Below are 19,046 nucleotides of genomic sequence, written 5' to 3' on the forward strand. Positions count from 1 at the left end.
ACAACATTTACAACAGCAGAGGCTTCTCAGCATTCACTGCTGTAGCTGTTGCCTCTTAGAGACAAGTGGATATTTCACACCTGGAAAGTCTGTATTATCCTTCAAGGTTTTTATGATTTTTCTTACTGCCAGTGGTTAGCACACATCAATACCTAAAACTGTTCTGAAAATACCCTTTCTTGTGAAAACTGTTCAATCAGGAGAGTAATTGCTGATTTAGGTACTTTAGACAGGTTTTGGGATACAGGAGATGCATTTGTGACAAAGCAGTTTCAGGGAAGTGCCATTCTCTGCCCTGAATCGTGGCTCCAGCACTGCTTGCTTTGTACCTGTGTGAAGTACAGGTAGAATGTCACTAAATCCAAAAGGCTGCTTCCACAGGGACAGATTCATTGAGGTGGGATTGTTTCTTACCTCTGCCTCTACTTTGCATTGCCTCTTTGTATGCTCTCCATGGTCACATAAGCAGCTGTGTAATTCCTAGATCCATGCTGCAGCTGTTTCTGCCTTTATATCATTTCATCTACTTCAGACGTTCATGGGCCATAGAATGAAGCTCATTTTTCTGTTCTACAGAGACAGTTTGCTGACCCCAGAAACTTTGCCAGAGGTTTCTGTATTGTAGCAGAAGCCGTGTGAACATCCTCTGTGAAATTCTCCCTAGAGGCGTTAATCCACCTTTTCTGGAGGGCACAGTCCTGGTGGATATTGATGAGAAGGTAGAGATGGGTGTAGACTTCAGCTGAATCTGGCAAAGATGTCTGTCTGTGGTTTCCAATAGTTTGTGGACAGGTGGCCGTCTTCCAGCCCTGCAACCTATTTCTGTCAAGTCAGAGACCTCTTCTACAGCTTTTTCTTGTACCTTGTCAGATTTAGTTGAAACATTTGGGGCAGTGCTTACTAAGCATGTCTGAGGAGATGGTGGTGCTGGCACAGTGTTGAAGGATGCAGATTCCTTCTAGACATTTGTGTGTTTACAAGGTTTGTGATGCCAACCCTGTGTAGCAAATGTAGCCTGTGTTGGTTCACACCAACAAAAAATATAGTCCATAATCCTGGAGAAACAGGAAAAGCAGATCACAGGCACACTCAATGGTTTTTCTCCTTTGCACCACTTAGGTCAGGCTCGCTCTTCTCTGCTGGAGTCTATTGTTGCTGTTCTTTAGGACAGTAATGTAGAGAGTTTTGGTGTTGAATTACAAGGTCAGAACCATCCAGAATATGAAAAGAGGCAATGTTATATCCAGCAATAATAAGGGGGCTGGAAAAAACTGAAGAAATTAAATGCTGTGCCACCTTATCATCTCTCATCTTCCCTCCTCTTAGCTTGAACTGACACTCACAGCTGTGGTATAAAGGCTCCTGGGCAGGGTTATCCATCAGTAAATGTAAAATACCAGCTCAGGAGTAAAGAGACAATGTTGTGCAGGGGGTTTCATTTATGAGGCTTCAGAGTTTTGTTTGCCTCAGGACCTAAACCAGCTTGTGCTGGGAGAGCTGATGTTGGGCTGGAGTTCTGTGCTTTGGGGGACACAGATCAATACACGAATGTTGGTAACAAAGGAAGTGCTGACTCTTGGCTGTCACTCCCACCTGGCAGCTGCAGGTCAGGGAGGGGTTTCAGACCCGATTCATTCTGTAGAACCACAACACAAGGCGCTGCCGGCAGGGGCCTGTGCTGGGAGTGCTGCTGATGATTTGAACCACTGGACTGTTATCTCTTCACAGCCACTCTGAGTCACATTGGCTTCCTTGTTTCCCTTACCGCCTCTGTGAGCTGGTCGGGAGCACTGTGCGTGCTTTGAAGAACTCAGAGTGGAGGAGGAAATGCGCACACGCACACGTAAGCGTGCACACACACACGAGGAAATTAGGAGGAGTCAGCAAAACAAGGAAGAGTCAGCAGCCAAAAGTCAGAGCAGTGAGGAAAGAGTAGCATCTTGAGGAAGTCTCATTAGGGGTCCTTTCTAAGTCAAATATATGTTTAGTGATGAACCCAGTGAAAGATTTTCTAATCTTACAACAAAGAAACGGAAAAGGGGAGGATTCTAGATGGTGCCTTTTTTTTTTTTTTTTTTTTTTTTTTTAACCAACCAGGCAATATTTGGATGAAATAGAACTTTATTGTTTTGATAATGAGGTAACACTTTTTTTGACAATAAATTAGTGCTTAAAGCCATATTTGGTTTAGTACTCTTCACTGCAGTGTTAAAACTTCCCTAGCTCCTGCCCTGAAGAGCTTATAATTATATAGATGAGGCAGAGGAATAAGAAAGTTTGTGAAATTATGAGGATTTATTGTCATTTTCCAAACACATGGAATAGATTAGTAATTTTCAAGTCTGTCTATGGTAGTGATTTTGTGGGGGAGAGAGTGTTGTTTAAAGGGGCTACTTCCATCGAGGCCAAAGAGTTATGTTGTTCCAGGGCACTGTATTTGTGAAGTGCCTCAACTGCCAGAGATATCTGTTGTATCTAGTCTTTGTTATTGTCAGTGAGCTCAAGCAGACTGACCCTCAGGGATCTGTTCTGCTCTTGTCGTCTGGATGTTATTGATCCTGCTGCAGTGCTACTTGTACTCGCTCTTTTGAGGTATTGTTTGACTGGCTGAATAATGCATTTCTGGGTTAATACTAATATTTTGGCACTTAAAACATTTTAGCTAGCCAGCTTTCAAGGAAGGAGAATGAGCTGATGTTTCCAAAATGGAATATTAGGAGTTAGGATACAGAGTTAATCTGTTCTGGATATATGTCTCAGGAGGAAAGATTAATATTTGTGATTAATATGAGAAGAGCTTCAACTCCAGGTAAGGAGGGAAGGGCCTGTCTTGCACTATGAGTAACCCCCACTGCATGACAGACCTCACAAAATGCTTTATTTGTTACTTTAAGTCACCTCAGCTGTACCTCGGCTGTGTGAGGGTCAACAGAGATGGGCTGTATGGAGGGTTCATCTCCATCTGCCATTTCAGTGTGGAAGGGATCAGACACCTCTTGGTTCACATCAATATTATGCCCAACCTGGTGTTTTTGCCATGGGTTGCAAACATGATTGCTCAGACCTTACCTTCTGCAAGAAAAGCTCATATTGGTGTGTTCTGTGCAGGGCAGTTTAGTGAATGGGTTAAATTTGTCACTGCCAGATTTACCCAGAATGCAGTAAAACATGTTAGTTATGTGAAAAAAAAAACACAACACCACTTGGTGAGGATTGTCTATGCAGTGGGCAGGAGAAACTGAAGAGTTCAGAAAGTTTTGATCTGAGCTTGTTACCATTATCTTGCAGAAATGCACTTGCCTTAGCTAAGGTGTAATTATCTTTTAGGTTAATGTTATAAGGCTTTTGAATTACCTTTCCCTGAAACACACAACAGTTTGTCCTTTTTTTCCCCACCAAATTAGACACTCTACATCAAAAAAATGCACTTACATGCAGAACACACATGCACTGTTTTTTCTCCTTTTTTTTTTTTTTTTTTTTTTTTTTTTTTTTTTTTTTTTCTTTTAACCAAGCAAACACTTGAACACAGACATAAAACTAAATGCAGGACAAATGCTGAAGTTATTATATACATAAGCAATACATATAATTTTGAATATGAAAAGCATTATCTGTTGTATTCCAAAGCAGAGGAACTACATCTTTTCTACTCTGACAGAAGCAACAGTAAAAGTTAAAACATCATTTCTCAGGTTCTATAAAACAAACTGACTGATGTGCTGTCTGCTGAAATACACATTGCTTCAAAATTGATGCTGCTGTTAGTTTTTATATGTCTAAACTTTTAGCAATTTGTCTTCCTTAAAGACAGAAAAAAAGAGATGGAGGGAAGAGATTCCTAGCATCTGCCCATAATGGAGGATCCTTTTTATTCTGTATTTCAAGTATTTCTTGATCAAACCCATGCCATTCTCTGAACTGCTTCTCAAGGAGGAAAAATAGTGTTTAGCCTTAAAGGCAAGAATTAAACAGCTTGCCCTAGAGGGCCCTAAAGTAATAGAAAGGGTGAACACTTGTAATTATTCATTCTGGTGTTTCAGGTTTGAAAAATGCAAAGTAAACCAATCTGAATAGTCTTTCTAAATGGTGAACAGTAAAATATTTTCTTGTCATGAAAAGGATATAAGATCTTGATCCTAAAGGAGGGGAAGATTTAGGATAGTTTAGACTGTCTTGCAGTATATTTAGTTTACTCTTTTCTGGCCCATTCTGTGTTTTATTTGCTAAGGAGGAAACGCTATATTTCTCATTTAGTGAAATAAATTAACCTTCCTTCTCCCATTTGTGAACTGAAGATAAAGCCATGGCTTGCTTGTTGCTATAATTCAGGAGACATGAAGCTGGCAACCAAAGAAGGTTTTTCCTACCTTCTTCCTCCTTCTCCTGTTTTTTCTCCTGTTCAATAAAAAAATCATTATTTGTCTATTTAGCATCCTGTGATGCCTGAAGGGGTCAGTTAAGTGCTGTTGTTTGCATGAGGGAGAGGATGAATGGATTGGAGGGGGAAGGGCAGGGGATGTATTGCCAGCTTTCATCGGCATTTTTCTAACAGTATTAAGAGGCAGATCTGTGCTAATCTACTTTGTTTTGGCTGAAGTGGTTTTGGTACTGGTTAGAGAGGACAGCTGGGAGCTGCTCTGAAGGGGCAGAAACCTCTGCAGCTGCTGCTGCTGAACATCTGGGGATGAACCTTTTCCACCAATACAGTCTTCACAAGGTGGGTGTTTGTCCACACCCCAAATTCTTCTCTGCAGGGCTGGAGGAAAGTCTGGTGAAAGAAATGGCTGCCTGCAAAGCCCTTGGGTACTTACTTGGTGTGGAAAGCTCTCCATGTTAATTTCCTATTCTCTCTTATCCGTTCCTGTACAGCTTGTTAGTTTATTGGAATACAGAACCCAAGGAAGTCTTGCTATGATATGTCTCAGGAAAATACACTTGAACATACTGTCAGTTAAAGGATCAGCAGAGATCCTTCTTCATGGTTGCAAGAAGATGTCAAGAATATATTGCTCTTTATTTTCTCTTTTTCCCATTAGTTGAATGACATTTCTTCAGGAATTAATAGCCCCATCTTCCTTCTCATCTCTTGATCAAGGCCAATGAGTTGTAAGGTAAAGCAGGAAAGAGCTGATGGCAGAAGTTGTTTTTTATGGTACTGCCAATCAGGTGCCCTTGAGCCTTAATGAAGCATTGATTAAGAACCTGTGGCATTGTTTTAACAGAAAAAATGAAATTATAACGAAGTGTGAACTCTATTTTCTCCAGCTCTGCCAACCAAAGTGTTGGAGGAAACCTGGCTATGAATGAGTGTTGGGTCTCATTTCAGTGAAGGTATCATTTACCTCTGCTCTGGAGCAGCAGCTGTTGGACAGCTTTCAGCTGTCCCCCTCCGCACTGGGACACTTTCATGTGTGTCTGCAGAGAAAACCTGTTCTATTTTTAAACACTGGGAGCAATGTCCTTAAACAACAATAAATGAGAAATGTTCCTTTATATGGCATCTCCTGTGAGTGTATAGAGTGTACTTCTTAAGCTTTGAGATCTTGATTATGTCAGAAGATGAACCAGCAGCCAGTCTGTTTTGAACATTCTTATTAAGAGAATAATAAGATAAGTAATTAATATGAACTCCTGTCATTGCAGGAGTTCAGTACACACAATACAAAACACACTTAAGGCAGGTTAAAAAAAACCAGAAAGATTTTCTTAGATCATCTTCACCCTCCTCTTTGTTGTCATGTGTTTGTTTTTGATTTTCATATTTTGAAAACACTGTAAAATGTCAACAGCACAGAGCTTGGAAATTAAAACTTGGATAAATGGTTATCTAGTGAAGCAGAAGCTGATATATTAAAAATTATGGAACCAAATATCTTTCACTAAAGCAGAGTCTTTGTGCAGATCATAGAAGCTGAAGTTGGTTATTTAGCCTTTCAGAGAGCTGGTTTTTTTTTTATGATGGGAGATTAGAAGCGTTATTGAAATGTGTTAAAAATCAGCTGCATGTTTTGAAATTAGTGACACTATTTCATCTGGATGCATTGTTTTTTGTGAGGTTCAGTGCCTTCTGTAGTGTAGTGCTCACTAGAGGACCTGCAAAATGAAAGCATCCTAAATTTGATGTTTGTATCACGACCAAGGGACAAAATATTTCAGTAGATGCATGAAATGAACAAGATTCTCCATGGATGTAAATTATGACAGCTCCATACATTCTACTAGATCATGGTATATAATTTAGAACTCAGGGATCTTGTTCTGAAGAATTTTCTTTACAATATTTGATGCCATGAATATTTATATCTGTCTCTCTTGCAGCCACGATAATCTTTTCAATCTTATTTGAAAATATTGCATTAAAAAATATGAGCAGAAAATGTTTTATTTGAGAAGTTTGAGAGAAGGAATAGCCAATCCAAGTACTGTCTTTGAGCTTCATGCTTCATTCAGGCTGTGAAAATGACAAAAGCCTAAGCTGGGATCATGTGTTGGTTTTAAAACTGAGAAACCAAGTTTTTCAGTGATCTCAGCTTCCTGCTGTGTTCACTGACACTTGTAAAAGGATATTGAGTGTTGGTGTGCTTGGATAGATTAGTGTTGTTTCTGGCAGATGATACAAACCAGTTAAAATCTGGTATTGTTTCCTGCAGATCGATAAGAAACAAGAAATGGGTTCAGATTTTTTTTTAATATGATATTCTTTGACTTTGGCTTTCATTGTATAAAAATATTATGACAAAGTACTGTGGTTACCAAATCAACCAGTTTCTGCAATGTCATTCTCATGTACTCCACCTCTCAAATTCTGAATTAAAACATAAAAAATGTAATAAGTGAAATGTGTACAATGAGCTGCAGTTGTGATCTTGTAAATGCTGCAAACAGCTCAGAGTCTCCCCAGAAGGTCTTTTTGAGTATTGGTGCTTCCCAGTAGATCTGATGAAGTGCAGCTGACAGGAACAAGAGGCTTTGGGTTCATTCTAAGCACTGCTGAAGACCATGGGATTGGAATGCAGGAAGCTTTAGGGCACGTCAGAAAGGGAAAGTAAAAATCTTATATTACATGAGGACTATAGAGGCTGAAAAAAATCAGTTTTATTTTATCTGTGGTAGTAGGCTTTGCTGCAGTAATCCTTGCACATGAATGCATGCATTCACAGCTGTTTTTTTAACATAATAAACTGTGCACATACTTTTTCTGTTCAACATTGTGCTCCTTCCTCTTCTTTTCAGCAATAATGGAAACTGTTCTTGCAAATTCTGATAATACCCATATACAAAGACTGGGCTAAGGGAGCTGGGGCTTCCAGTAATAAACACATGGTTCTGCAGGAGTGTGTGTTTTCTGAAGTACTCCTTCAAAAAGAGTGAGATATTTTTGGAGCCTTTAGTGTTACTTCATGGTTAATTTCTTCTCTCTAACAGCAAGAAATCTTCTGTGCTTATTGCTCTGCTTGGAACAGAGTGAATGCAATAATAAAATAGGTTCTGTGAAGAAAAGTAGTGATGTTGAGGAAGATCTGTGATGCAGAATACTCTGCAGCCTCCTTTGTCATGCTCAGAAAATAAGGGAATTTAAGTATATGCATGTCCTCATCAAAAATCTGAAGGCTTGATTGCTGCTTTCCAGCTCATTGTAGGTTTATATGTCAGCCAAGTTCAATGATGAGTGGTGTCCCTTCTGTAAATGTTTTATGCAAAGTGGTGAAAGCACATTGTCAGATTTGCTGGAAAGGTTGTCATTTCAAGAGTAAAATTTGTGAATGGACTCCTTGTACATTAAAATGGGCAGCAACATGGTATTTTGTTTTTTTCTGATTTTTTCAGTTGACCTATGTACAATATTCACACTCAACCCTGTAGACAAGTAGATTAATTCCTTCAGAGGCTTTCATGCATGTTTGTTCTTGGATTATCATTTTATTTCAAAACAGTCTGAGAGATCTGTGTACCACTCCCATTTTACAGGTAATAAACTGTAGCAAAGGAAATGAATGACAGTTTATAGTAATTCTGATGGCCTAAATTGTGGCATGTAGGACTCAAGTTACCTGTTTTCAGCCCCCTTGTAGACCCATACAGTCCATGATCAGGGAACAGCTTCCAGTGCAGCTGGTCAGTATTCAGAAACATTGTATCCAGCCAGAAGCTCTGAAATTGTGGGGCAAGTTTGATTCAAAAGATTTTCTAAAGATGAGAAAGCAAATCAAAGATGAGCATGAAATCCCATTCCACTCTGCAGTATGCAGCTGTCCTATCATGAGACTTTGCTTCTTTTTCTTCCCTTCCTCTTCCCACTCCCTCCCAATCCAAATGTGCTCGTGACCTTTGACAATAACACGGGAGCCTTTTCCTCTGAAACCAAGCTGCAAATATTTCTGTCCTGAGCACCAGGGAGTGTGGAGAAGAATATTATGGAATTACAGAATCTAGGGCCATGTGGTACTACATAATGTATGGGATGTTTCTCCAAATACTAGTTCAGCTGGCACCTTGCATAGCACCTCCCAAGTTCTCTCCTTTCCCTTCCCACTGAAAAGTCTTATCCTGCCAAATGTGGTTTAGTTCTCTTCCCTATTTATCTGCTGTTCTCCTCCATCTAGACAGACGACTGGCATGGATGTGTAAAGTCTGGCAAAGGCATTGTGAGCTGAGAGCTGCTGTGCTGGGCTTTCCCTCGCTGGGGCTGCCAGGCCAGAGGGTTCCTGTAGCTCAGCTGTGACTTACTGAGCTGCTGCTGTGCAATTCCCAGGCATGGGATTGTGCAAGAGGCTTTATTAGGCTTCAGGTGTAATGATTTGTTTACTTAAAGAATAAAGCAAATAGTCAGATTGAGTATCATTCTTAAATGCACTCACAGTCACTTTGTGTAACCTCTCACTACTTTTTGCAGTGAAACCTCTTCAATAGACAGGCTTGCTCTGGGAGATCATACCTTGTACCTGGAACAAGAACATTTAACTGCTTCAGTAAAGGTGCTCTTTGCGTGGAGTGTGCAAAGCAAGTTTGATTTTTGTTCCAAATGTGACAATTCAGTTTTTCCAACCTAGGTGTGGTTATGTGTTCTACATAGTCTCATATATAAAAAGTGCTACTGTGTTGACTCTGCAATTGTGTATAAAATAAGACAGTTTGGTTTAACCTTTGACTGTATCTATATCTATATCTATATCTATATCTATATCTATATCTATATCAAATCTCCCTCTGCTTTCTTCAGTGCATAAGAATAAAGAGGCATCCTAGAATTTTAGTGTTTAACAGCAAATTCTCTACTGATTTAGAGGTTTTACTGTGGGTTATGACTGTAGAAAAGATGCAGTGTATCTGTGGGCATTGCATTCCATTGATTGAGGAGCTGTATTGAAGCTGTAATCAGTGACACAGAAGAGTGAATTTTTCTATACAACTATCCTTTGGCAATTATTGTTCACAGAGGTAACAATAGAAAATAATTATATTTTTACAGAAGTTAATATTTCAAATGTATTGAATATATTGTGGGACTTGTGACTTTCTGCAGTTGTTCACAGAGCATCCCAAAGGCATGTCTAAGGTGCATTAAGCAATTACTATTTAATGTTTATTTAAAAACACTTATGAGAGATGCAGCACAATAGAAGAGAACATTGGCTATGATTTGTGGTTTTATTTGCAGTATATTCAGTGGAGAGTCTGTAGTTTGTGTTACCCTTTTCTAATACAGATTGTCTTTGCTTGTGCTAAATGCGCAAGTTTGTGCAGTTGGGCATCTGTAGTCATAATGTTTTAATTTGTGGACATTTTTACTTGTGTGTATAAGTTGGGAGCTGCAAGCTAGAACTCCGAGATTCATGTGCCCAGTTTTGAGGACATATATCTCCAGTTTGATGGTATGAGCACCTGGACATTTTAAAGATAACAGAGAAGAGAGATGAGTGGAGGTTGTTGAAATATGTTAGTGGAAGGGTAGAAATGTTGAAGACTGTTAATAACTTTACTTTCTTTCCCCTGAGTGAATTCTGTACATTGTAATGAAAGACCAAGTGTGTGTTTGGCTGAATGAGTAATTCAGGGAACTGTCATATCTCCCACTCATCAGCCTGTGGAATCCACACTCAGGGGCAGTCAGCAGTGATCTCAGCTGCAGGGCAGGACATGGGAAATTCCCAGCTAATCTGGCACACACACAGTTAAAAATGTTTACTTATTGCTTCAAAGGCATCACAGTGAACTCTCACACTGGGGTTCCAGTAGACATCATAAAAAGTTACTGTTTGTGAATGTGCAGACACAAAAGGAAAAAGGCTCAGTAAATAAAACACCAGTCTTGCAGGTGATTCTCAATGTGGTGTTTGGTTCATGCACTTGATATTTTCAGGTATGTTCTGCTCGAGTGTAACTTCCTTCATAGGTCATACCAAAGCCACTGCAGGTCTTCACTTCAAAAGTTAAAACAGCTTTATGCACCAAGGAAGCAAAGTTTTGAGATTGAGAAAGACAGCCTGGATGGAGTAAGTAACCAACCTTCCCTGAGTGTGATGTGTTTTAAAGTGTTGCTGATAGTGAATGCTATGGTAAAATTTAGACTTGCACAGTAAGCTTGCTTTATAAACTAATTGCTTTTTAGCAGATTTTTCTTTTCATCTTATAGAAGATTTTTTTATGAGTTTAGATTTTGAGAAAGATTGCAAAATTTTTCTTTTCCTCTCTTGTCCCCACACCTCTTATCCACATTCAGACCAAATAATAATATTCTAATAAGATAATAATGCTTTCAATATTCATCAGGTTCACGAGCCAAGCCACATTTCTGATCCTTTGGGACATTTTGTTCCTCCAAACCTCATCCCATTTCACTCTTCCTCCTTGTCCCTGCTTTCACTGCTCTTTCCCCAGGGTGGCCTCTCTCTGTCTTGGATACATTTCTTCTAAACTGGGAACTGCTATTACCCTTCTGGAAAAGAAAAACTGTCGAGAGCTTAGAAATTCCTTAGCTGTGTAAAAATGCAAGCCATGGACTAGAATGCCTCCAATGATGTAACTGATGACATTTGAGTCTCTGAAATTTCCTGACAGGGAAATGGGAATTTGGTGTGCCAGTAATAAAATAAAGTGTTTTAGGAAATTTCAGCTTTCTTACATGGTTTTCCCCTGCCCCTTCTACTTTTAGAAGTAAATCCAGTATTGCTAAAAAATACCAAAGACCAAAAAGAAACTTATTCTTTATGATTCAACCTGAAAAAATATATCATATTTATAATTCATAATCCCTGAAAGTAGGAATTGCACTTAGTGTTCATGGAATCAGAATTAATAAGAAGGAAGTATGTAGCTTTGCATATTTCAAATGAGCACATAGCTCATAGGGTAGCATTTTCAGTCTACATGTGTATATACACTGAAAAAAACCAAAAAAGAAATTTATTCATTAACATGGACAATATTTCATGAAGAGAAGTTTGATTAATTTAATATTAATATTTTCTAATTTCCTGCTCTTCTGAGAATCACTTTTAAACAGGATATTGATTCTGTTTACAAAAAAAGAGCCAGTTTATTAATATAAAATTGGAATTGTGCCCAGATGGAAATATGTACTCCCTTGCAGCTCTCTGCCTTGTATTGGAGCTAAATGCTGAGGTTCACCCATCCACAAGTGGTGTCTGTCATTATGGTAAAGGACTTTTGGGACTTCATTTTCTTTTTAATGTTATTTCCTTTGTATCCTTGCTAGATTTCTTGTAGAGAGTACCTGCCTGCTATGTGCTGAGAGGCTGATCCAGCACAGGTTAAATGCCTGGGATGTCAGTAGGGGGTTCAAGACTCTCATCCTGAACTGTGGAAATTAACCTGGGCTGTATCACTGATTTCAGTGCTTACAGAGTTATGCCCTTTCCAAAAGAGATTTGTAGACACCCTTCATGTAATATGCATAATTTATTTTCAAATATACTTGTTCAGTGACCAATTTCTTAGTCACTTTATTTTGCATTTGCTTAACTGTGGAGCTGGAAATTTGAGTTTATCTCATGGATGGATGAATGGTTCGTCTATGTGATGTTTGTTTTTGTTTTTCAGAGGAACCTTGGTATCTCAGAAAGGGATATTTAACTCAAGTGTAGAGTGGTGTGCATATATAGAACAAAAATATGTCTCCATTCCCCTCTGATATCTGAGCTTTTTAAAAAGCTTATGGTTTTGCTGTCCCTCTCTTGATTTAAACAACTGATCACAGTTGTGGAGTTAGAATTTGTGATAATTTGGATATAAGGGAAAACAGCACAAGAAAGACGTGGATCTGTTAGAGGGGTCCAGAGGAGGGCATGAAGATGCTCAGAGGGCTGGAGCCCGTCTGCCACGGGCTGGGAGCTGGGGCTGATCAACCTGGAGAAGAGAAAGCTCCAGGGAGACCTCATTTGTCTCTTCTGCCTTCCAGTGCCTTAAAGGGGGCTTATAAAAAGGAGAGAGAGGGACTTTTTATGTGGGCAGATAGATAGTGACAGGACAAGGGGCAATGGTTTTAAATTGAAAGGGCAGGCTTAGACTGTATGATTCTTTACTTTTACTACTACTAAAGAAATTCTTTACTCAGAAATTCTTTACTGTGCCCACACTGGCACAGGTTTCCCAGAGAAGCTGTGGCTGCCCCATCCCTGGAAATGTTGGATGGGGCTTGGAGCAACCAGATGTGGTGAAGGGTGTCCCTGCCCATGGCAGGGATTGGAATGGGATGATCTTTAAGGACCCTTCCAACCAAAATCATTCTATGGGTCTGTGAAACTGTTGATGGACTAGGGTTTTTCTTTGATTGTTTGGTTAAGGGAATTTCAGTGAAAAGTGCCTAAATATCTTGCAGACTGATCCCAAAAGCAATTCTCATGTCACACCATGTGTGTGGAGCACCTCATTCTGGAGCAGAGGATTGAACCTGGGTTTCATAGAGCTAAACCCACCACCTTGACCTACTGAGCTTGTTTTCTCTCTCTTAACTGGCCGATTCATTTGAATTCATTTGAGGTATTAACTGATTCACTGGAATTATTTGAATGCAGTGATTTATTCAGAAATATGACCATGTGAAAAGTAAATAGAAGATTGCAACAATTGTACATTGCAAAGAAAGGGAGAGCAAATTTGATTTGCTGTGATGAGTCTGAGTTTAACTGTATTGGCTGGAGTTTAATTTGGGGAAAATATCATAAATATGATGATAGAGCATCTGATATTTTTCTGGGAAATAACTGGTCATGTTGGAAAACCTCTCAGTCTTCCACCCTCACAAATAATTTAAATTCCATCATTCCTTGGGATTGTAAAATTACTTCCAGTATGTTTAAAAGGGGCTGTTGACTAAAGATGAGTAAGCAATCCTTCTCTTGAGATAAAATAGACTCTTTGGCTGGAAGTCCCTAATTCATTTGTCTTGCCATCAGTCACAGTGGACATATCTTCATGTTTTTTGAATCAAATCTTCATAGCAGTGAACCCAAACATCAATCATGTGGTACCCACTAACAGCTTGTTTGCTTATTAATGTAATTGTGCACACTGAGAACACCCGGTTTTCAGTATTTTTAAATTTCTGTGGTTATTTTAACAATTGTTGCTTCAGACTTCAAAATCCTGTGTAAATCAGTCAGTGCATTACTCTGTCTCTTATGTTCAGACTAGTCCCCGCTTCCCTTCAAATCACTAAAAGCCCTCTTAACCCAATGCCTTTCACTGTACGGGCTGACAATAAATCCATTGAGTAATTTCAAGTCCTGATTTTGAGAGAAACATTTTATTTCCCCTAATTACATTTATACAAAAACGTACTCAACCATCCTCTTTTCTTGAAGTAAAGTCCCATTTTCAACCTCTTCATTCCTTGTGCTTTATCCTGTTACTTTCCAAGCCCTGTATTCATAAAGATGTTTCACTGTTCTCTTGGAGTTGTAATGATTTGTATCACCTGCTAACCTGTGCTATTTCCTGCTTGTCTTTTGTCTCATTGTCTCTTGATCCACAGCTTCAAACCCCATTTTTACATTTCATACAAACCTACTGTGTCTGTTCCTCTTTTATATTGATCTTAAAGACCTCCCTCTAATGTGATGATTGTAATAAATGAGACTGTGCAAAGGCTGGGTAGAGGCTGATGAGCAAAGCTGGAAGATCTCCCATCTGTGGGTTTGATCCATTCAAGTTGGTGAAAAATCTCTTATTGATTTTTGTGCAGCAAGGTCAATATCAAATTTCCATGTATCTGTATTTATAACTATTTCTGATGGTGAATTTTCCTCCTCCTTGGACAGGAACTATCTTTGTCTGTGTTACCACAGCATCTTGGCAACAGAGACAAATCTGGGTTTAGGATCTCATCTCTATTGTAATAGAATCATAAAGTCATTTAGGTTGGAAAAAGACCTTTAAGACCCTTGAGTCTAACCATAACACCAAACATAACTTCACTGGGTCCACCACATAAGTGTGTTCCTTAACACCACATCTGCCAGCATCAAAGAATGGGAAAGAAAAGGGGAAAAGGATTTGGGTGTTACTGAGCACCTTGCTGCCACTTTGGAACCAGTGAATTTCTCCACTGTCTGTTCAGTTTTATAATTCTTAATTCTGTACATCAGTGAGAGAGAGCAAACACAGCAATGGAATTTATGGGTCAGGATACATGTCTGGGAGGATGGGAAGGAAGTTCCTGTTGTGCTTCAGGAAACCAAACTGCTGTACAAGGGGAGCTCTAAAGAGATTGAAGTGACTGTGTAAAAATGGATTTGAGCAAAAAAAGGTGCAGGTTTGAGCAGCAGTAGATGCAACCTGATCTTTATTTCTTGGCTGGTGCTGCTCAGCAATTTCCTTCATGACTCAGTTACGTGGTTAAATCAGCTTTCTGAATCCACAGAACAGAGATGCCTTTTATAACAAGGGATGGTTCACTCTTGGTAATCTGTTCACAAAGTACAACATTAACCCACTGAATATCTTACCCCCTTAATACAAATGTCATCTTTCTTAATGCTCAAAGCACAGATTATGTACAGGGAAAATTGGGAGGTCTTGCGTAATAGAAATTAGAACATTTTAGAGCATTAGTTGACTTACAGGGTGAGAATCTCACCCCAAGCATGTGGGTTCAGCATTTTGTACTTGCTTGGTTATAATTCTTTTTATATCAGTCAAAGATGACCTATTTTTTCTAGTTGTAAGACTTGAATCTCTAAAAAACGAACCATTCTTGTCAAATGAACAAGACCTTCCTCCTGGTTTAAAAAGGTAGTTATTTTTATGCATATAACCTGTGGTCAGCTACTTTAATTAAAAAAAAACTAGACCAATGATTTAGTGTTTTTGTAAATTGTCTGCAAGTAATACAAAGGCAAAAATAACCCAAATCTCTGCAAATCCAGTATTTCAGCCTACCTCTATTTTTTGAAAGGTGATAGGAAGGTTTGTGATCAAGAAAGAATGTTTTTAAACATATGAACATGTTAAGAATATGACTGTCTGAAAGGTGCATTACTGAGCATAGACTCACTGGCCATGCTGGAGTCAGGCAGTGCTCACAAGAGGAGGCACTTTGGTATTTTAGAAGGGATTATTGGCACAATTCTAGGTGAACAAAGGCTTTGCCAAAACACTGAAACTTGCCAGGGCAGACACAAAAGACAGGCTCCCAAAGCAGCTCTGTGGATTTGGTATCTAATTTCCATTTTCAGAGGGGTTCAGTGTGCAGAGATGTTCTCTGTTAGTTTGCAAATAATAATAAAAATAAAAAATAATTTAGGTTGGAAGGGCCTGCCAGACTTTAGCTTCACATACAGTAAAATGAAAATTTTTGCAATTATGATGTATATGTATAAACTATTTGTCACCACAGTAATTATATGAAGGACACTTAGATTTGATTTAAGAACAAACATGACCTGTTCTGGAACAGGGCCCCATGTTCGTGGCAGCCTGTTGTTAGTCTAAACGACACTAATTACTATTATGGAGAAATACAGATATTTGTAAAGAATATAAAGATTCTGCAAGCAATTTTGGGACCTACTAGACTGTTAGCTACTTACTCCATTTATACCACAGTTTGAGAACTACTGTCATCACAAGAGGAGTTGATAGAAAATCAAGATACCTCTGTACTCGGTGTTACTGGTTTTTATCTGCTAGAGATAACATCTAAAATATAAACATTTGTCTCTGCAGTATTTTTTATTTAATTTCTGCTATGGTGGCAATTTTGTGCATTTCAGCTTTACCCTTATACATTTTTTCCACTGAGCCTTTATCTTCATTGACATATTTTAAAGTTCTAAATATTTGCATTTTCTTTTGGTTGAAATTCATCCTTGGCTGTGCCAAGTTCCTTTTGCCTATTGCACATTTTGCTTACCCACAAAGAATTCCACTTATCTCCCCATACCTTGCTGCAGCAGAACATTTTGGTACCTTCTCCAGCAAGTTTACTTTTGAATTGAATGCCTCACCCTTAGACATGTCCTGTGGGGACAGATTCCTGCTGTGTCCCCTGTGATGAGGTCAGTGAGTATTATCCTTCCTCACAGGCTCTTCCTTGTTTTCCTGGTGGTTTTTCATTATGGCTCTTCAGAAGAGCTGCTGGCCTCACTGCTACTGTGTGCTTATTTGTTCCTGTATGTGTTAAGAATATTTTCTTTTAATTTCTGTAGCTTCTGTGAAAGAAACTTAGAGTGTGCTTTTAAGTGAAAGGTTCTCCTCTGTGACTGAGAGCATAAGTTTCACAGCTTGCCTGTGCCCTGGCCACTGTACAGTGGACATTGGAATCCTTTCTGTTTTCAAATGGATTTGCACAGTGCATGAAAACTGAATGTGGTCTGTTGCAGAAGGGTTTTGGCACTCTTTTTTAGTAATTACATATCATTATACTGCTATTTAAATGCAACCTGCCTAAACATTTTATTAGTACTTTACTACTTAATTAGCAACTATTGCTGAAAACAGTCTCCATACTGAGACTTACTCCACTTAAGCATCCATGCTAATGAAATGTAGCACTCCTTTTGAAGGAATATATGACATTCTGTGAAATGTTTTTTCTTGGTTGGTTCTTGAAAATGAGCCACTTATTTAGTGCTGAGTATCTGAAATTATTTAAAACAGTATCTGCTAATGCTTTCTGCATAAAAATTGATAAGTATATAAATAAAATTCTCAACAATTATTTACATTATGTAGCTGAAGAGCCTTCATACAACAAGCCATGGAGCTCTAAAATGTTCAGCTATTTCTGCTGCTAAATCAACAATTGTGTTAGCCTTGTAGTGTCATTACATGTGTCATTTCCTTTGCTCTCTGACTCTCCTGGTGTGTTCCATGGGTTCCAAGCAGTATAGAATGGAATGACCTGGAGATGTTGTCATTTCCCAGGGAGATACACAAAGAAACCCAAAAAGGTGTTTGGGAGAAAAGTTTAAGAATTTCCTATTTGTAACTGGAATTCTTTAAAAGATAATTTTAATGGAGGAGTGTTGGGTATATAAAATAATGCTCTAGAGAGTTCTGGAGCTCTGCAGGATTTCTGGGAATTAGTGTTGTTATAATGATGGAAGATTACTTAGAGCCTTCTGCATACAAGGGAGATGTGTCTTGATTTTCTTCCATAAACTGCAAGCTTAATACTGCACACTGACAATCTTTTGCATTTCTCTTTCTTTTGAAATCTCAGATGGAGGAATTTAGCAGCATGCATGGGAAATTTGCTTTCTAAACTGAAGTTCTGCAGGACTTGGTTATTTTCTCACACTTCTGTAGGTCAAGTGCAACCCACAGCAGAATCCTCCACAGTGAGTGACATTGGTTTCTCATAAAGTTATTCTTTGGTCATAGTTCTGTATTTCCAGCCTGTAAGATGATGGAGGGGAATGTGGTGTTTGAAGAGAAAATCTCCTTCCTGCCTTTGTGTTCTTCTGGGGGACATTGCCATCTTTCAAGTGTCCTAGATTCTAGGTCAAGGTCCTAGGTCAACCATTTGAGCTCACAGTCAGCTCAGATTTATCTCCTTTGGCTCAGATGTGTCTGTGTAATCTGCAGCCCCTGCTACAGTTGTTAACATCTGGCAGAAAGACAGAGCTGAAGAATGGAGGGAAAGCCTTTCTGACCCCTCCAGCAGGGTTTGCCAGGCCTTGTCTCTTAATGCCACAGATTATGGTTTTGTCTAAACTTTGACTTAGACTTTATGAGGGCCATTAGATGAGAGAAAAGACTTTCACAGACCTCTGAAGGAATGCTTACTGTATTTCCACCCTGGACATACTAGGTCTCTATAAAAACTAGTTCTTATCTCTGCCATTTCACAGCCCAGGCTTGATCAGGGCAGGACAAAGTAACAGTAAATGGATGACAATGGCTGTGAGTTGAGTTCCTGGAGGAGATGGCTCAGGCCATGGAGGTCAGTGGGGCCAGATGTTTAAAGAAACTGTTTTGGGTAGGCATTTGTAGGCTCAAGCAGTGTGAGGACAGCAGAGCTGGCTGTTCTCAGCCTTAACTGGAAACTATCTGTTCCATAATGGGGGCAAACTGTAAATTCACAGCTGGTCTATAATTACCCTTAACTAACACTCTGAAGGTAATAACTAGAGTCTTTTCTCCCCACTCATTTCTCCTCCTCCAAAGATGTCCAACGTGGTTATTTAACACCTGTGAAGAGTAAGAAAGCAGGTATAAAATGCTGTCATTCAGGTTTGGCAGTGTTTAACAGCCAGTAAATGAGTGTTCAAATCTTTAGGTGGATGACTGAGTACTCTTTCATATATATATATATATTTAATCCTCACTTTTGTATGCTCTTTTTCCATCCTGAATAGAGTACCTAGAGTGATCATGCACACTGATGCTTCGTTGGGGAATTTTTTACAATGGGTTAATTTAAAAATGATTTAGGAATTCTCGTGATTTCATCAACCACTCCACAAGAACACTGTGAAGCAAAGTAGTGTGCACAGACACTGCTTTGGGAATAGGACAGATGAGTTGAACTATATTTTCATTAGGAAAATATACTCCTTTTTATATCTGTGCAAGTATTA

This window comes from Zosterops lateralis (assembly GCF_965231275.1).
Source record: "Zosterops lateralis genome assembly, chromosome: 12".
Classification (NCBI taxonomy): Eukaryota; Metazoa; Chordata; class Aves; order Passeriformes; family Zosteropidae; genus Zosterops; species Zosterops lateralis.